The sequence below is a fragment of the Polypterus senegalus genome, chromosome 10, assembly GCF_016835505.1.
Source record: "Polypterus senegalus isolate Bchr_013 chromosome 10, ASM1683550v1, whole genome shotgun sequence".
NCBI classification, from domain to species: Eukaryota; Metazoa; Chordata; class Cladistia; order Polypteriformes; family Polypteridae; genus Polypterus; species Polypterus senegalus.
Window position 1 is genome coordinate 159,626,944 of NC_053163.1, and position 7,481 is coordinate 159,634,424.

Consider the following 7,481-nt stretch of genomic DNA (forward strand, 5'->3'; position numbering starts at 1 on the left):
AAATACTTTGAAGTGTAAAACGGATGGTAATTCTCAGTCCTTCACTTTTTTCTCTTCTCTTTCCTTCCAAGTATTTAATTAAACCAAATAGTGCACAATAAAAAACACACAGGTGTAAAGGGGAACAAGCAAAATGGAGAACTGCTGGTTTCTTTTGTCATTTGCATCTCATTGTTAATAAGGAGCAATTAAACACCGAGAATGCAGCTGTTTAAGACTTAAATAAGCAATAAGGGTTCAAAATCCTAATGAGGGAGACAACTAAAATGAAGCTGAAGTGTTTCTAGAGCAATAAGTGTTTCTTATTAAGCAATTGGGTTGGAACAAAAACCTGCAGCCACTGCGGCCCTCCAGGAATGACTTTGCCCACCCGTGCCTTAGAGGTTCTGCTTAACCTACTGTATATCTTAACTTGTATTCTGCACATCAAGAGCACTATATGACCTAACATCCTGTTAATCTTCATAACCCTTCTGTCCACCTTAAACATGTCACCCATTCGTCTCCATTTCTCCATCTGCCATTCCACCTTTGCTTCTATCCATGGTCTTGAATCAGCCTAACTCCTCTGGACTTTCTTGGGTGCCACTTTGTCTTGTTTGTAATTTGGAGACTAAAACTCCATACAATCCTCCAGATGAGCCTCCACTAGTGTGTCATATAACTTAAATTTAAATTCCGTTACAGAACACAATACTGATGAGTCACTGTTGGGACCCACTGTACTGATTGCCACCCCTCAGTCTTGTCCCCTCTTAATCTGCATTCACCCTAAAGGTTCAACAACCCTCCTCAGTTGCTCTCCATGGTCCTGATTCAGCGTACCTGCTCTCTGCTGGACTTCCTCTGGTGCTGCTGTGTCTTTTTCTAATATGGAGGCCACAACTGCACACAGTACTCCAGATATGAGGACTTACCAGTGTGTTACATAACTTCAGGATAAAGACCCTCAACTTGCACTGTGCACATCAAGGGCGCTTTATAACATTACGTCCTATTAGCCTTCTTAACTCTTTCAGGGCTGATGTTGACTTTTGTCAAAAGGAGGAGTTGATGATGGTAATCAACTGTACACTGTGAAAAACCAACCGTTATGTTTTAGTTGGACTCTTGTTGCTAGATGGAAAGTTAGCTTCATTGGGTTGACCAAGATTTCCTACGCTCGTGTGAGTAGCAAGGTGCAAACAAAAGCAAAAATGGCACTAACATCTGGCAAGTGATCAAAATGATTGCATAATGCAACTACTGCATAGACGACGTTTTGCCTATTATCTCTGAACTGGACTATGACTTTCGATACAAGTGATCAAAAATGAATGTGAGGTTCCAGCTTCAGTTGACTGGTCCCCGGTTAATCATGGTGCTGAACAGGTTCATGTAGCTGATGCACCTATGGCAATGTTCACCATGGAGAAGTGCCACTTAACAATGATAAGAGGTAGAAACTACATTGCAATGCACTGTGACCATGATCATTGCTGCTGCTGCCCCAGCCACGTGAAGACAGCTTGGCAGCAAGCCTGCTGCACATTCTTGTCAAACTGGCTGCCACAGCATGCGGCAACAGACGTTTTATCTTGATTTCTGTGTGAAACCATTGCTTTTCAGAAACTGTTTTTTGAAAAAATATTCAGCCCTCAAAGAGTTAATAAGCCCCTTTTCACAAAATTCAGAAGTGACCCTTTGAAGGGCAAGTCTGCTTCTTGTTAGTTTGCCAGCAGTGGATGGCGTGTGTTCTCCTTCTCTGCTTTCACTTCCACTAATTGACTTTTGCAGTGTAAGGAGTATGAATGTGAAGCGCTACATGACAAAAGCAAGACGTCAGTGCAGGAACAACAGCAACAACATTTATCTGTAGAGCACAGTTTCATGGCTCAAAGTGCTTTACAGGATGAAGAAAGAGAGGAAAAAAGACAAAATGTAAGAAATAAAATGAGGCAATACTAACTAACATAGAACAAAAGTCCAGTCTGATGGTTCAGGAGGACAGAAAAAAAAACAAAACTCCAGACAGCTGAAAAAAAAACAAACAAAAACAAATCTGCCAGAGGTCTGAGGTCACAAGACCACCCAGCCCCCCTAACATCTTTCTTCTTCTTCTTTCGGCTGTTCTCATTAGGGGTCGCCACAGCAGTTGTTCTTCTTCCATATCTTCCTGTCCTTGTCATCTTGCTCTGTCACTCCCATCACCTGCATGTCCTCTCTCACCACATCCATAAACCTCCTCTCAGTCCTTCCTCTCCTCCTCTTACCTATCAGCTCTATCCTTAGTACCCTTCTCTCATTATACCCAGCATCTCTCCAAACCTACACCATCTTGCCTCTCTGACTTTGTCTCCCAACCGTCCCACCTGAGCTGACCCTCTAATGTTCTCATTTCTAATCTTGTCCATCCTCATCACACCCAATGCCAATCTTAACATCTTTAACTCTGCCACCTCCAGCTCTGTCTCCTGTGCCACCATCTCCAGCCCATATACTGTAAATGACATCAATGATCTCAGTCAGCCCTCATGGTTTTCAGGCTTCACGTGGAAGAATTAGATGATGATGATGATGGTCATGTGGACTTCTGGCCTTCAATCCATCAATTTAGGGACAGCATGGCACCCTGATCAGGTGTTTGTGGCGCAGATTGCCAACACAGAAAACCAGAAAAAGAACAGCAGAGAAAGTAGGGATGAGGACGGATTTTGGAGCCATGACGTTAAAAAAAAAAAAAAAAGTTAATTCAGTGCGTATCCAGAGTTTGTGGGTTACACTAAAGTGAAGCTCTGAGAAGACCGTGTTACAATAACGAGTGTTTAGCAGTTTGTTAAAGTGCTCCACCATATCAGCCTGGTGAATTGCGATCAGTAAACTCGTATTCCAGATTTGAGGTGCCTAACAGCAGAAGGCCGCCCAAAAGTCACTATAAGACCAGTGTTGGAAAGAAAAGGCAACATTTCCAGAAAATTCTGCTACAGGTGATTGTTGATGGCTCTCTACAGGACGTAAATATTCACCTGCTTTGAATAGTCAGACTCCTTGGATTTGTGTCTCATTCACAGACAATGTGGTGAACCTGAACTGCCTGTTGGAGACCCCAGGTTTACACTATTTGCTCAGCAGAGGAAATTGTTGAACTGATCGTCATGTTGATCTCTGCAGATTGAATGCATTGACTTATTTCTGGGTGAATGAGAATAAAGGTGAACAGAGATGTCTGGTCTGAAACTCGGGACTGCTGCCTGCTACTTTTATCCTTTTCACCGTAACGCTGGGGCGTAGCAGCAGCCACTTGTAGCTGACCCAGGCTCCCCAAGGCCTGAGGCCGCTAACAGAATGTAGGAACCTGACAGGGCTGCACTTCTGGTCTCTGTGTCCCAAGCACCCATGCTGGTGTCCCAACTGGGTTCCCATATGAGGACCACTGCCCCCTTGTGTATGGAGGATAGAACCTCTCCAGAATCTCAGCTTCCACTGGTCCATCCATCACCAGCTGGGCACAAAGTTATTTCTCTACTCCGTTGGCCAATTTTTTGTCTCTCTGCCCGCCTGTACCCTTATTTCATCTGGGATGCCCGTTCTCCTCCTACACTAATACAGTTTAGAATAAATGTGGCAACTGAGTTGTAATCTTATAAAATAACCGTATTAGATCTGTTTTCCTAGCAACCATTTATCATCACATTGCCTTCAAAAGTTTCTTCACGTTTGTTGTATACGTGTTGTCACACACGTGCACATGGGAGGCAGCTAAAGGGCTCATAGGAAGGTAATTCCACCCCAGACCAGAGGGTGGCGAGGTGCACTGATCCTTTCTCTTTGTCCACTGCAGGCTCATTATGGCAAATTCCGCTTGGCCTCCATGACGTCACTTCCAGTCCAGAAGACGACCATTCCAGTCACAAGCCCGATGACGTCCCTTCCAGTTCTGGTCATAATTACCTCACTTCTTCTGCCGCTCTTTAAAAACCCACCATCTCAACCTCACTGGTTTCTTCTGCTTTGGACTCAAGCCTGTACACATCTGTTCTAAAAATGCATCCGTTTGGCAGTCAGGAAAAATGATGCGGGTGGCTGTCCCAAATCTTTTTTTGTGGCTCTTGTCTCATCTTTGACAGAGTTCTTCAGCTCCTGACATGAAACGCACAGACATGCCGCATTTAAGTTTATGGTTCATATTGCAAGATCAAAAAATGTAATAAGATTGCTGTTACTCTTAGTTGTACGGTATATGCTGACCACGTTGGGTATCCGCTGCCTAGTCGTGTTCCATTGAGATGGCACCTACTGTGGTGGCACAGACTGACATGTTAACTCTGAGCGTGACCCTCATAGCTTTGGTTGAGCTTTATAACTTAACATTCTTGTTAATCACTTCCATCATGCCTTCTGTTAATCTCCGTTTGCTTGAACTGTTAAAGCCGCACTCCTTCACTCTTACGTCTTCTGCTGCTCTCCATGGTCCTGAATCAGCCCACGTGATCCTCTCCGGACTTTCGCTTGTGTTGCTCTGTCTCTTTTTTGTAATTTGGAGACTATAACTGTAGACAGACAGGACGAGTTCCCTTGATGTGATCTCCACACATCACGTGCGCCACATTACCCCTTACATCCCATTAAAACAGCTCTAATTTTCCATTTCCTTTTGAGGTTCTGCTCCTTCACTCTTTCCTCTTTGCTTGCTCTCTGTGCTACCGAGTCAGCCTGGTCATTCTTCTGCAGCGCTGCTTTGTCCTTTTTTTGCAGCCCAAAGAGCAAAAACTGCACAGACAGGTGAGACCCCGCTAGTGCATTATACGTCTGAATTAGAGCCTCCCTTATAACCTGCAACACTGATAATTAACAGCTGGGATCCACTCTACTAATGCCCTTTGAGGTTTTATCCACTTTAGTTATATCATCTCTTATTACTGTTTTTACTTGTGTACCACACGCCCTCGTTTAAGACGCGCACCCTGATTTTTACAAAGAAAATCGCAAAAATTGTTTTGCCTCGTGAAGACGCGCATTGTGATTGTATAGGTAGCATTAGGGTGCAAGCGAGTGAGTGAGAGAGCCCAAACAGCTTGCGCTTACATTTCCTCGTGTATGACCCGCACCTGATTTTCTAATGCTAATTTTCAGGATAAAAATGTGTGTGTGGCACACGTGTAAATACGGTAATGATTTGCTTCAACTTTCATTTCTTAAATCCTCCCTCAGTCTTCCCTCTTAGCTGCTGTCCATGGTGCTGAATCAGACTAGTCGCTCGTCTTTGGACTTTCTCTTGTGCTGCTTTGTCTTGGAGACGTGGAGACCAAACCTGCACCCATTACTTCAGATGAGTCCTCTCTAGTCTGATATCTAGCTTAAGAATAGCCTCCCTTGACTTTAACTCAAGAACATTCGGGCCGCTATATAACTTCACTTCAGTGGGTCACCTCTTAGTCTTCATTTCCTTTAAAAGTTCATCTTCTTCAGTCTTTTCTCCTGAGCCGCTTTCCTGTTGTTCTTCTCTGGACTTTCTCTGGTGGTGCTTTGCTGCTTTTGTAACTTGGAGACCAAAACTGCACCCAGTACTCCAGATGAGGCCATACTTGTGTATTAAATAGCTTAGGCATGACCTCCATTGACTTGTAGTCTATAAACCATGGATGCTATATAATCTAACCTACTATTAGCCTTCTGAATGTCTTCTGTCCTCTTCAGTCATGGCTCCTTTTAGTCTTCATTTAATTTAAAAGTTTATCTTTTTCAGTCTTCTGCCCTGTATTGCTCTCCATGGTGCTGAACCAGCCCAGCTGATTTTTTCTGGACTTTCTCAGGTGCTGTTATGTCTTTTTAGTAACATGGAGACCCAAACTGCATACAGGACTCCAGATGAGGCCATACTAGTGTGTTAAACAGCTTAATCAAAACTTCCATTGACATATGCTGTGCACATCCTGGGGGGATGTAAAACCTAACAGCCATCTTCAATCATGTCACCTCTTAGTCTGCATTTGCTTTAACAGTTCAGCCCCTTCAGTTTTCCTGATCAGTTCCTCCCCATGGTCTTGGTGCTCTTCTCTGGACTTTTTCTGGTGCTGCTTTGTCTTTTTTGCAATATGAAGACCCAAACTGCACAGAACTCCAGATGAGACCTCACTAGTGTGCTACATAGCTTAAGCAAAACCTCCATTGACTTTAACTCCACACCTCATGGATGTTATGCAACCTAACATCTTATTAGCCTTCTTAATATCTTCTGTTCTCTTCAGTTATGTCTCATCTTCGTCTTCATTTACTTTAAAGGTTCTTCTCCTTCAATCATTCTTCTTATGTTGCTCTCCGTGGTGTTGAATCAGCCTAGTTGTGAGTTTCTTTGCTGTTGCTTTGTCTTTTCTGCAATATGAAGACCAAACCTGTAGCCAGTACTCCAGGTTGAGGCCTCACTAGTGTGTTAAACAGCTTAAGCATGACCTCCAGTGACGTCTACTCCATAAATCATGGATGCTATGTAATCTAACATCCTATTAGCCTTCTGAATGTCTTCTGTCTTCTTCACTCATGTCTCCTTTTAGTCTTCATTTAAGTTAAAAGCTCACTTATTTCAGTCTTCGGCTCTCCATTTCTCTCCATGGTGCTGAACCAGCCTGACTCATCTTCTCTAGTGTTTCTCTGGTGCCGCTATGTCTTTTTAGTAACATGGAGACCCAAACTGCACACAGGACTCCAGATGAGGCCTCACCAGTGTGTTAAACAGCTTAAGCATAACCTCCATTGACTTTAACTCCTCACATCATGGATGTTCTGTAACCTAATATCTTATTAGCCTTCTTAATATCTTCTGTCTTCTTCAGTTATGTCTCCTCTTAGTCTTCCTTTACTTTAAAGGTTCAGCCCCTTCAATATTTTTTTCTATGTCACTCTCCATGGTGCTGAACCAGCCAGGCTGCTCTTGTCCAGTGCTGTTATGTCTTTTTTCTAACATGGAGACCCAAACTGCACACAGGACTCCAGATGAGGCCTCACCAGTGTGTTAAACAGCTTAACCTCCATTGACTTATGATGTACACATCAGGGGCACCTGACACCTAACATCCATCTCCAATCATGTCACTTCTTAGTCTGTACAGTAATCCCTCGCTATATCGGGCTTAGACTTTCGCGGCTTCACTCCATCGCGGATTTTAAATGTAAGCATATCTAAATATATATCACAGATTTTTCGCTGCTTCGCGGCTTTCTGCGGACAACGTGTCTTTTAATTTAGGTTACATGCTTCCTCAGTTTGTTTGCCCAGTTGATTTCATACAAGGGACGCTATTGGCGGATGGGTTAGAAGCTACCCAATCAGAGCATGTATTACATATTAACTAAAACTCCTCAATGATATGCAATATGCTTCCCGCGTGGTGCTTGATTGTTTGCTTGTCTCTGCCTCTGTCACTCTCTCTGCCCTCTGGGGGTGTGAGCAGAGGGGCTGTTTGCACAGAGGACATGGAGGCTCCTCTACAAAATGCCGCTTTATC